The sequence below is a fragment of the Monodelphis domestica genome, chromosome 4, assembly GCF_027887165.1.
Source record: "Monodelphis domestica isolate mMonDom1 chromosome 4, mMonDom1.pri, whole genome shotgun sequence".
Lineage (NCBI taxonomy): Eukaryota > Metazoa > Chordata > Mammalia > Didelphimorphia > Didelphidae > Monodelphis > Monodelphis domestica.
In genome coordinates, this window is record NC_077230.1 from 237,769,986 (window position 1) to 237,783,772 (window position 13,787).

Below are 13,787 nucleotides of genomic sequence, written 5' to 3' on the forward strand. Positions count from 1 at the left end.
GATAAATAGTGTCATGGAAACAATGAACCTGAACTTGAACAGACTTTGAAACATGGTGGGGCTTGGTATGCTTTGGTCCATAGCAAGTATTAAATACACTAATTCTCCAATTTAGAGTTTTTTTGTAAACCAGTAAGTCCCAAAGATCAAACTGAATGTTGTTCTCTTGATACTTCTTTCCATCACTTGTCACTTTGCAAATATATATCCCTACATACTGATACATCTTCATGTGACATGGTTTCAGACAACTACCTGTCTGATTTCTCCACACAATGTTTACCCTTTGGCTAAACATTTCTTTGGGTGACATTTCAACTATCTCTCACTTTGTTGGTCTGCTTGGTGAATGAACTTTGTCCCAGGGAAGTTCTTTTAAAAATGTAAAATAATTCTCTCTTACTCTTACATTTCACCCTTAATAGAAATCAGAAAGCATATTCAATATAATAACATTTCAAATGCTTCAAGCTTATCATTATGACTCCATTAAGCTGTATTTTTACAGGAATATTTTTCCAAATTTTAATCACGTTAATTGCTTTTAACCAAGCCTCACTTTTTTATGGGAGGATATGGGATAAACAAATGGGGAAAAAAAGATACTGTGTCATGTATTCCTCAAAATCTTTACTCAGATGATTCCATTAAATTTTATTCTCTCTGGCCATAGATCATATACAGCAAGAGTATTACTTTATCAGTGAGGAAATCTGCAAAGAGAGCTCCTTGATGACTTTTCTAAATCTCTCTGTTAGCAGATAAAGTTTAAAAACATGTTAATCTGATTTTCAATGACAGTGTCAGTTGGGTAGAGACTGTTAGTGTCATAAAACAATGCTCATGTCCCAGGCATCAGTGATACCCACATTGAGATCTTAGAAAACATCCCTAAAGACAAGGTACTGAACATAGCCATGAGAGTCACTAAATCTCTCAGCTTCGATGGTCAACTCCCTGGTATTTTCAGATTTGAATATTACTTTCGTGTCCAGGCTTCTCAGGAATAATCTTTCAATGGTCCTTCACATATTAAGGGCCCTTTAAATGAAGACTTCAAAAGAAAAGGGTCTGAAGTGCTGGTCTAGGAACATGGCAATGATTGTTTCTGTCTCTAAGTATTCTGTAAATCTCACCAGAAATATATGTATCCTCTTCCACTGAGAAAGAATTTATAGTGATATATGGATGTCCATGTTTTTTCCACTGAATATGAATATTTCTGTTCACATCCACAAGTATATGTTTTTTTTTAACATTCCACTTTCATGATTATCAAGATGTTTCAATGCTAATGGAAAAGGAATATATTTGTGATAAGGAAAAGATCTTTAGAATATTCAGTGCATGTTCAATTGATACTTCCCAACTCAAAACCTCTATTAATTAGAGTAGGTCATTTATACAGAGAGATGAAAACCAAAAAGACATTTAAATATTTTAGTAGCAGGTATTAAGTGAAAAAATCACAGAATCAAAGAATTTTAAAATTAGAAGACGCAGAAGATAAAATTTATTACAAACTTCTTTCTATACCATGAGGAAATATATATGTATATAAACTATATAAGTATTTTAAAGTAGATACGTGCATACATATATACACACAAATATATATTAGTATTTTACATTTTATTTTTTACTAGAACTATGATTTCTTGATAAAGAAAATATGCAATGAAAAAATACTCCCACCATTATTGCAAGTCAAGATATACTCTGCAACTTATACTTTTAAAGAGTTACCTGGAGATCTGAGAGTTTAACTGACTTGCCATCTCTCTATCCAACAACCTAAGCTAACTCTCTTTTCAAACTTTAATAGCCCTAAATTCAAAAACAAATAATCACAGAAAATTAAAAAATGTAGAAATATAACTTTATTCTATTTTTTGTTACACAGAAATTTTTTTTACAATTTTTGACATTTTTTGAAAGTAAAATTAAGATTTTCTTTCTTATTGCCCTTCTAGTCTCTTTGAGTCAGTGAACAGTCTGATTTAGATTATACCCATACTTTCATGTTCATATTTTCATACTGCTCATGTCATGATAGAAGATTTATCACACATACAATAGAAATCCCATGAAGGATCTATAATAGAAGATAGCATGTTTTGATCTGCACTCAAATTCTAATAGTTCCTTCTTTGGCTCTGGATAGTATTTTCATTATGAGTCCCTTGTAGTTATCTTGGAGACTTGCTTAGCTGATAAAGGTTTAGTCCTTCACAGATTATTGCATAATATTTCTGTTACTTTATACGCTATTCTTCTGGTTCTACTCAATTCACTGCATCAATTCATATGTCTTTATTGAACTCATCTGGTTCATTGTTTTCTGAACTCATCTGTTTCATTGTTTCTTATGGAGCAATAGTATTCCATTACAACACAACCATTTATAATTTGTTCATCCATTTCCTAAGTGATAGACAACCCCTTAGTTTCCAATTCCTTGCCACTATAAAAAGAGCTGTTAAAAATATTTTTGTACAAATAGGTCCTTTTCCCTTAACTCTTATCTCTTTAGCATACAGACCCAGTAGTGGTATTGCTGGGTCAAAAAATTGTCATAGTTTTGTGGTCTTCTGACCCTAGTTCCATATTGCTCTCCAGAATGGTTGTATAAGTTCAGTTTCACCAATAGTGTATTAGTGACCTAATTTTCCTACATCCCCTCCAACAGTTATTATTTTCTTTTTTGTCATGTTAGCCAATCTGGTAAGTATTAGGTGGTACCTCAGAGTTGTTTTCATTTGAAATTCTCTAAATCAATAGTAATTTGAAACATTGTTTTTCATATGACTATGGATAGTTTTAATTTCTTCCTCTGAGAACTGTCAGTTCATATCCTTTGACCATTTTTTGATTGAGGAATGCTTTGTATTCTTACAAATTTAACTCAATTCTCTATATACATGAGAAATGAGGTTTTTGTCAGAAGATGCTTGCTATAAAATTATTTTCCAAATTTGTCTTCCTTCTAATCGTATGCACATTGTTTTATTTGCACAAACCCTTTCTAATTTAATGTAATCAAACTTATCTATTTCATTTTTTATAAATTATTTATGCCTTGTTTGGTCATAAATGCTTCCCTTATCCTTAAGTTCAACAGGTAAAACTTTACTATATTCCCTTGATATGCTTGACCTTTTGTTTTTCCAGATGGAACTGTTACTATTTTTTCTAGTTCTATGAAATAATTTTGGGGTAGTTTGATTAGTATGGTACTGAATAGGTAAATTAATTTAGTTAGGATTGTCATTTTCACTATATTGGCCCAGCCTATCCATGAGCAATTAATGTTTTTCCAGTTGTTTGGGTCCAAAATAGGTGGGTAGAATAATAGACACTTAAATAACTTATAACCAATTAACTATTTATTAAGCTAAGGGAAGGAAGGGAATTGGAAAGCTCTAAACTTAAACCCCAAAGTCAGTGTTCTAAACCCCACTAACTACCTTCTTTGCTATTCTAATTAATTCCTTAATTACTACTTAAGATTAGGGAGGGTTTGTAGGAACAGGAACAAGGCCAAATGAAGTCTCACAACTGATGTTCTCTTGCTGATGGGTCTGAAGAAATCCCAGTAGAGATCAGCGACACACAGAATCAAGAAGGGGAGTGATGGTTTAATACACATCATCCACCGGTGTAATGTTAACCACTCTCTCTACCACTTCCTTAAGATGATTTTGCTTGAAGAAAAGTCCCAGTCTCCTGGCAGCTTCAAATCTCCTTCTTGAGAGCAGCTTCCCCAGCTGTCTACCAGAAAGACAGTATCCTCAGCATTCCAGAATTTTCTACCTCTGCCTCTGTACTTCCTACTTTCAGCTTGTTCCTGCTAAAATCCCTTACAATAGATCTGACTTTATTTAAGTGAACTGTTTCATAATTGTGTTTATAATGTTTCTGAGTTTGTCTTTGTAAAATATGCCCTGTTATTTTGTATTGTCTAGAGTTATTTTGAATAGAATTTCCTTTTCTATCTCTTACTGCTGGATTTTGTTTGTGGTAAATAGAAATGCTGATAACTTTGATGGTTTTATTTTGTCTCCTACAATTTTGTTAAAGTTGTTAATAATTCCTTTTAGTTTTTTCATTGATTCTCTAGGTATACCCTCATACCATCTGCAAATAGTTATAACATTTCTTCATTTCCTATTCTAATTCCTTCCATTTCTTTTTCTGCCTTTATTGCTAGTAATTGCATTTCAAGTAAAATATTAAATAATAATGGTGATAGTGGGCCTCCTACTCTACCCCTGATCTCATTAGGATGGATTTTAGTTTAGCCTCATTACAGATAATACTTGAGGATGGTTTTAGATAAATGCAATTCATCACTTTGATGAAGGTTCCATTCATTCCAATTTTTTCATAAGGAATGGATTTTGTATTTTGTGGAATGCTTTTTCTACATCTATTGAAATAATTGTGTGGTTTAGTGTTTTTATCGATATAGTCAATTAAGCTGATGGTTTTCCTAAGATTGAACCATCCCAGCATTCCTGCTATAAAATCCACCTGATTAGGGTTATGTGATTCTTGAAATATAATGCTGTAATCTCCTTGATAGTATTTTATTCAAATTTTTTTGCATCAATGTTCATTAGGAAAATTGATCTATAGTTTTCTTTCTCCATTTTAGCTTTTCCTGATTTAGGTATCAATACCATATTTGTGTCATAAAAAGAGTTTGGAAGAATTCCCTCTTACACTATTTTTATAAATAGTTTACCTAGTACTGGAGTTAGTTCTTTGAATGTTTAGTGGAATTTGCTTGTAAATCAATCTGGCCCTGGGGAATTTCTCTTAGAGTTTCTTAATGGATTGTTCAGTGTCTTTTTCTGTGATGGGGTTCTTTATGTATTCTATTTTCACTTTTGTTATCTGGGTAGTTTATATTTTTGGTAAGTATTCATCTATTTTACTTAGATTGTGATATTTATTGGCATATAGTTGAACAAAATAAATTCCAATAATTCTTTTAATTTCTTCTTCATTAATTATGATTTTCCCTTTTTCATTTTTGATATTGGTAATTTGGTTTCTTCTTTCTTTTTTTAATCAAGTGATCCAATGGTTTATCTATTTTATTTTTTTCATAAAACCAACTCCTTGTCTTATTTATTAGATTAATGGTTTTTTAACTTTCAATTTTGTTATTCTCTCCCTTGATTTTCAGAATTTCCAATTTGGTGTGTAATTGTCAATTTTTAATTTGTTCTAGTTTTTTCAGCTGCATACCCAATTCATTGTTTGCTCTTTCTCTCTTTTATTGATGTGTATTTATAGATATGAATTTCCCCCTAAGAACCACTTTGGCTATATCCCATAAATTTTGATATGTTGTCTCCTCATTATCATTTTCTTTAATGAAATTTCTAATTGTTTCTAATTAATTTTTAGTCTTTCTGATACACTTTTATGTATAATTTATATTGCACTATGGTATAAAAAGTGTACATTTAATATTTCTGCTTTTCTACATTTGGATATGAGGTTTTTGTGACTTATTATTTGATTAATTTTTGTGAAGGTGCCATGTACTACTGAGAAAAAGGTATATTCCTTTCTATTCCCATTCAATTTTCTCCAGAGGTCTATCATATCCAAGTTTTCTAAAGTTCTATTTGCCTCCTTAATCTCTTTCTTATTTATTTCTTAGTTGTGTGTTTCTACTTCTGTCAAGGGAAGGTTGAGGAACCTAACTAGTAACATTTTACCATCTATTTCCTCCTGTAATTCATGCAGCTTTACCTTTAGGAACCTTAATTTTATGCAAATATTGATATTGTTTCATTGTTTATGGTGTCTTTTATCATAATGTAATTTCCTTCTTTATAATTTTTATTAGATCAACTTTTATTCTTTTTTTGTTTGAAATCATGATTTCTGCCTTTACTTTTTTTCTTTAATTAGGCACAGTAGATTCTGCTCTAGCCTCTTACTTTTATTCTATTTCTCCCTATTTTATATGTGTTTCTTATAGACATCATATTGTGGGATTCTGGTTTTTAATCCACTTTGCTATCCTTTTCTGTTTTATTGTTGAATTCATCCCATTCACATACACAGTTATGCTTATTAATTGTGTCTTATTTTCCCCATCTATTCTTTTTCTCCTTTTAGTCTTTCCCTGGTTACAGATGTTTTTCTTTCAACGACCATATCTCTCAATTCACCTTCCTTTTTCCCACCCAACCCCTACCTTATTCTCCTTCCTCTCATACTTCCATATAGAGTAAGGTAGGTTTCTATACCTGACTGAGTGTGGGTGTTATTTCCACTTTGAGCTAGTTTTGATGAGAGTAAGTTCAAGCATAGCCACCCCCCATCTTTTCTTCCATTGTATTTGCTACTTATACGTCCCTTAATAAGAGGTAATTTATACTCTTCTATCTCTCCTTTTCTCCTTTCACCATCTAGTCCTCTTTCCTATCCCTTTTTTGTGGGGATATCAGCCCATCTTATTTAGCTTCCTTCCTTCTATTTATTTATATTCCTTTTCATTGCTCTAATACTGATAAAGTTATTAAGTATCTTAGATATTTTACATGACTTTTACTTTAAGTACCTAACCTTTCTCAAGTATCATAAATATCTTAATTATTTCAATTATCACCTTCCTAAGAATGAATATTTAATTCAACTTTATCCAAACCTTTGATTTTCACTTTGCCTTTTTATATTTCTATTGAGTATTGAATTTACTCATCAAATATTCTTTTTTTTAGCTCTGGATTTATGGTCAGGAAAATTTGAAATTCCTCTATTTCATAGAATATCAATTTGTTCCCCTGAAGGATTATGCTCAGTTTTGCTGGGTATATAATTATAGGTTATAATACTAGATTCTTTGCCTTTCAAAATATCATATTGCATGCCTTCTAGTCCTTTAATGTAGAAACTACTAAGTACAATGAAGTTCTGACTATGGTTCCTCAGTTTTTTAATTGTTTCCATCTAGCAGCTTGTTGTACTTCTTCCTTGGCCTGGGAGTTCTGGGATTTGACTACAATGGTCCTAGAGTATTTTATTTGGGGAGTCTCTTTTAGGAGATGATAGGTGGGTTTTCTTCATTTCTATTTTTCCTTCTTATTCAAGGATATCAGGGAAGTTTTCCCTGACAATTTTTACTTGGGCTGTCATAATAACAGGAAGAAGTAATGAACTCAGAATGAAATCTGGATTATATTTAGATTTAAAATATTGCTTTTGTAAGCAGATTAGTGCAATGAAAAGCACACTTATTTAAGAATCAGAGGATCTGGTTCAAATTCCACCTCTGCTGTCAATAATAACTGTATTTTGTATGGCATTTTAAGATTTGCAATGCTCTTTACAGATATCTCACTTGGGTCTTACAACCCTGGGAAGTAGGTGTTATTTTGGTTTCTATTTTATAATGAGAAAACTGAGGCAAATGGAGATTAACTGACTTGCCCAGGATCAGACTAATAAGTACCTAAGGTCAAATTGGAACTCAAATATTCCTCACTCCAATTACAGCACCCTATCCATTGACCACCTAGCTGCCTGACTGCAACTTGTGTGACCTTAAACAATTCACTGAACCTTTTTGAAACTCACTGTCCTCACTTGTAAAATGAAATGGGGAAGAGATAAGTTGGGTGGCCTCTGAGCCCCTCCAGCTTTAGTTCTATGATCTCTACATGTAATTCTTTCTGAGTACAGATACTTTGGGTCATTCTGACTTTTGTGCAAGTACAACCCTGATTATCAGAGTACCAAATACAGAATGAGAATGGCCTTTAAAAGCACCAAGACATGTACAACACCTACCACAACACAACATTGACTGATTGTGACAATTTAAGACCTCAACAGGTTTAAAGTTTTCCATAATTTCCATCCCAATGGGATACCTTAAAGAAAAAGGAACACAAATTATTCTGCTGAAATGACAGCCTCAATCAACAAACATTAATTTGGTCTTTTATTTCTACTGATTGTATTCTTTTTTCAGCATACACCTATAAGGCTCTTTAAGGGCATTTTTATTTATGTGGGAACTACCCTTTCCCTCATGTTTTCTTGATGTTTGAAAGAACTGATTTTTAAAAGTACACATGGTTTTTTATATACATATATCTTTTTGTCAAATGATGCTTTCTCTAATGCAGGGCAGGGAAGGAAAAGGAGTTGACTGGGTATTTTAATGAAACAAAATAAATTTAGGGTTTTTTTTAAAGAATTAGATTTAAACTTGAGCTATTAGCAAGTAACTAAAAGATGCTACCAAATTTCAGAAAACACTTGACTAAAGGAATACAATGGCAGTTGTCACTTTTGAAAAGTATAGATTTTAATAATAGAGATTTATTTCCAAGGAACTTAATAGTTCACAAATCAGGTTGTGGCACAGTTAATTATGGAGCAATATGTCTAACAAGGAAAAGAATTCTTAAGATGATCTTTGACTTGGCCCCACACCTTCCCATATGCTTCTCATGTTTTATTTGAAGGTCTATTTACCTGTGAAAAAGCATTTTTTTCTCATTACCAAGATAAGAAACTCTACTCTTCCTGATCTTCTTATTTATCAATGCATCGCAGGATACATGTGGAGATATCACACAGTAGAAGGCTTCTTGATCTCAGAAGTCCAGGTACTGGTACAATTCAGTACTTCTGGCTAAAGCCAGGCAACATTCAGTGAAGACCAGGCATGTACCATTGGCAAACTGGCCTGTGAAAATCACCTTATCATAGCCTCTGTTCCTGGCTCTCCAGAGAGCAGATACCCCTTCACTGGGGTGGATGAGCGGACAAAGAGACTTTACCTGCCCAGAATAAAATGAAGCTAATGAGGTAGGTGCCATTGTTGAAACTACTCTAATATTAGTACCATACATTTTATTAATTTCACACTGTATGCAAATTTATTTGACATGCCCAATTCCCTAATGTGTCTCTCATTTTGGATAACACTTTTGCCCCAAGCCCCAATACTCTTGCCAATCTGCACATACAAAAAGATGAAGGTCATGACAATTCTTACACAGGTGGTTCCCACCTGCCAACCCCAGCTCCCCAACCAGCAATGGATTTCCTTTTTACCTAAGTCTTTTAGAATACCTAACTTCCTCCAAAAAACTCCTTAGGTGCCTTTTCCTTGACATGACTTTTTCAGATCTGCCACCCTTCAATTAATGTTTGTTCTTGAAATCATTTTTCATTCATTTGTATACTTTTTTATAGACTTACCTATGTATATATTGTGCATCCCTAAGAGAGTACCTAAAGCTCTTTGTAAACAATTATTCACTTCTAACATTTTATTATTGTTTTTATTATTATTATTATTATGTATTCCTGTCACCTGCTAGTGTCCATCAAGTAGCTGGCATTTAATAAATATTTGTTGAATTGCAGCTAAAACAAACAAAAGTGCATAAAGATCACAAAACCTGTCCCTAATTTTTCACTAATCATTTTTACTGAGTTTCTTATGTAACATCTTTCCATCTTCAATTTGTGTTATGCTATTATTCCCTCCTGGCACACAGAAGATTCTTAATGAATTCAAGTTGAATTGTTAAATTGATAGCTTCTTCTAGAGCTTCTGGGTATGTTCTGATCCCCCTTGACTTACATTTGTTTTTCATATTAGCTGAACCCAGACAAATCAGCTAGGGAGACCAGAGAATAGAGTACTGGGTCTATAATCAGAAAGACTTCAGTTCAAATCTGCGCTTAGATATTTATTAGTTGTGTAGCCCTGGGCAAGTCACTTAACCTCTATCTGCCTGGGTTTCCTCAACAACAAAATGCAAGTCAAGGGAGATGAGAGCACAACTAGAAGTTTAGTGTGCTAACTACATAGGCTGCATCTTTTCTGAAGACCATGTGAGTGGAGATGGTCAGAAAGCAAACTAAAAAGGTAGAGAGAACTCTTATGATTGTGGATCCCTGCCTTCCTTGGGCTTTTCTTTATGGAGGATGGGAAGGGGGGAGAGGCAAGGTAAGAAAGAAACCTATCAACCAGCTGAGGCAACAGACATTCTCTGGCAATGTACAATCTCACAAAAGATAAAATCAAAGAAAGTATAAGTAATAAAATCCAGTCACAGAGGTTTCCATGTAAATGGCCTAAGGACAAATAAGCAGGAAATAAAATTACATATTATAATTATCACTGAGACATGACAGGATGCGATCTATGCCTAGAATGCAGTACTAGAAAGGTATATATTACTCAAAAGAAACAATATCAGCAATGAGAATGGGGTAAGAAGCAGATTAGCATTTTAGATCAAAATATATTCAGTGGAGAAAATCAGAAACTAGAATAGAAGAGAAAGGAAGAATGCTACTGTAGCAAAAGTGGTAAAGTGATTAAAAAAACAAGGGGTAAGTGTTAACATTAAGCAGTTCTTAGACTATAACATTAACTCAAGTGCTAATACTCTAAATGTGTCCAATAACAAAAAAAAATGGGCAAACTGCTAGAGTACCTGAACTGTATAGATTTTATATTCTCTCTACAAGTAAAACCAGAACAAAGAATGAAGTTTAGTAATTTCCTGAGTATAATTCTATATTGAACCCCAGAATGGCTGAATTAATTAATAGCTCCACCAATAATGCACATATATATTTTCATATAGCTCTTCCAATCTTTGTCATTTTACAGTTTTACCAACTTTGCCAAACTGATGAGTATAAGATGGAACATCAGCCACTTTAATTTGCACTTTGCTAATTATTAGTGATTTATAGCCTTTTTATATGGTTGTTGAAAACTTAGAATTCTTCCTTTGAAAACTACCTCTTTATATCCTTCAACCATTTACCGATTGGGAAATAGCTCTTATACTTATTTTTTTAATAAGCCATGCCACTAATAAGCCCCAAAGGTCCACATAGGATTTCTGGGCTAAGATGGTGGCAGAGTAGAAGGAAGGGACACCCTCTCTGCACAACTGATCAATATAAAGCATCTCAAAAGGACAAAAATCAAAATCAGATGAGTGAAGGGGCTAAGCTACAGGGCAAAGTCTTGAAGTTTGGGGGCATTTCCACACTATAAGGGGGTAAAACTACACCTATCAAAGTGTAAGCTGATCACCCCTCCCCGCATCACCTACTGCACCAGAGTTAGAGAAAGCACTGGGGCAATATCAAAATTCTTGGGGGTTGGTTAAAGGCACCACAGACTTACCCCTGAGGGAAGAGCAAGGTCTTAGCAGTAAGACTTAGGACCTGAGGCTGAAGAGCACAGAGTGTAGAATGCAGAAATAGAGCATGGGTGCAGAGACAAGGCAGACCCAGGCTCTTGACAAAAGACTCAAGGGAGATTAGAAAAATAGGCTCAGGACAAAACTCTTTAAAGCTCACTTCGCCAAGACCTGCCTGCCCACCTCACTCAGACTTCTGGCTGGGAAGCCAAAATAATGTAGAGAAAAAAAACAAACACAGCAAGGACCACCAACATGAAGGAGTCACAACCCACAATAACAAAAGAAATAAACTGCAACAGAAAAAACCTTTGACTTTGGATAACTTATATGGAGAAAAAGAGCAGAGTACAGAAGTGAGAGCAGAGAACGACAAACAAGCAAACACATCCAAACTTTGAAAAAAAAATGGAAATTGCTCACAAGCTCCTGGGGAACTCAAAAAGGAGTTCAAGAACCAAGTAAAAAAGATAAAATAAAAATGGGAAGAAATGTGGGAAATAGAAATGAATGTAATTCAAAAAGAAAATAACATTTAAAAGATAGAATCTCCCAGTTGAAAAACAGACACACAGAAATCACATAAAGTAATAAGCAAATTGGAGACCAGAATTGACCTGCTGGAAGCAATGAAAAGCAGGATAGCCCAAACCAAAACAGAAAAAAGATCATAGCTGAAAACCAGTCTTTAAAGACTAGACTTAGGCAAGTAGAAAATAATGATCTCACAAGACAGCAAGAATTTATGAAACAAAGTCAAAAGATTGACAAATGTCAAGATATTTTTAGGGTTGTGACTTAAATCTAGATTTAATTGGTTGCCAAGGGAAATCTCAAATAAAATACCCAAGTCAGTCTGGAAATTTATGGTAATTTTATTAATATAGAGGGAAAGAATTTAAGGAGAAGGAGTAAAGAGGATATAGGAGTTTTCCTGCCTGGCCTGTGCCAGGGGTGTTTAAAATCCCTGCCTCTAGGTATTTGAAGATTAGAGGCTTCTAAGAGGATAAAGTTGGAAAAGTAAAGGAGGGAAACTCAGCCAGAAACTCACCATCAAACTGGACAATAGCTTGTAGCCATGCTAAGATGCCAAAAGACCCAGCACGCTGTTATCAGCCATTTCTCTGCTTCAAAAGGTGCCAGAGAGAGGAAGTGATCGAAATATATAGATCTTTCACTCTTGTGTCTCCTCCTCTAAATTTTCACATCTACCAATCGCATCAAAGGCATTTCTCCAGGACTGCCCATACTTTTAGTTCTCATCTTCTTTTGATTAGATTATATCTTTAGAGTTACTTAACACTTCTTTGTTAAATTAACCTTTTGTGAGTTACTTAACCTTTTTGTGATTAATTTAACCTTTATAGTTACTTAACACCTTTTTGTATTAAGATCTTAAAATAGACAGCTTAAAGTTCTAGCTTTACTATAAGTTAAGAGTTAAGTACCTTCATTGTACAATCAGGAGATTACAATTTTATCTTCCCTAAAGTATGGTCTAAGTAGGGCGGAGTAATTTAAAGTTCCCAAGACATTCCTGATTTTGTTAAAGTAAGTATCTTCATTGTTATAATCAGGAAATAGGTAAATCAAATCTTCACACAAAATAGAAGGAAACATGAAACACTGAAAAGATAACTGACCTAGAAAACAGATCTAGGAGAGACAATTTGAGAATCATTGATCTACCTGAAAACCTCAGAAAAAAATAGAAACTTTGACATCATATTACAAGAAATTACCCAAGAAAACTACCCTGATATTCTTGAACAAGGGGGAAAAATTGACATTGAAAAAAGTCCATAGATCACCTTTACATTCAATCCCCCAAAGACCCACATATGTAATCAGCTCTTTTTGAAGCGGCAAGGGACTGGGAACTAAGGAGGTGCTCATTAATTGGGAGACTGGCTGAAAAAATTATGATATATAGAATATATGTTATATATTTACATATATACATAGAGAGAATATTATTGTGCCACAAGAAATGACAAAAATGATGATGTGAGAGAAATCTGGGAAGACATATGTACTGATGTAGAGTAAAGTAAGTGGGACTAGGACAAAAATTTATATAATAACAACATTGCAAAGGTATCTTTGAAGACTTAGGAACTCTGGTCAATGTAAGGACAATCCACATTACAGGTTACTAATGATGGTATATGCTAACCACAATACAACAAAAAGGAGACTGGACTCAAGATATAGAATGATACATTTATTTTATATAGGTTGGGTTTTCTTTGGCTTGATCATGCATATTTGTTAATATCATTTTGGTTTTGTTTCTGTCGTTTTCCTTTGTTTTCCCTTTCCAATGGCAAGATAAATGGGAGGGAGAGAAAAGATGTTTAATTGAAAAAAATTTAAGGAAATTATAGTAAAATGAAAGGATGATTCATGTTCTCTTTGGAAAGCCAACTAAAAGCACTGTAGGATTTGGCTTTATCATGCACCAAAGACAGGAAGAAGCCTTCTTTGGGGGAATATTTAGTAATTTCATATTGTAGCACCCATGATGAGATTGAGCAGGCTACAATTTATGATAAATAAAGAACTTTGAAGAAT

At 33.7% G+C, this 13,787-nt stretch overlaps 1 pseudogene; it reads right to left on the reverse strand.

Annotated features, from left to right (window-relative positions):
• Positions 1-618: 618 nt before the first annotated feature.
• LOC107652268 (NXPE family member 2-like) overlaps positions 619-13,787 on the reverse strand; it is a 57,627-nt pseudogene continuing 44,458 nt past the window's right edge.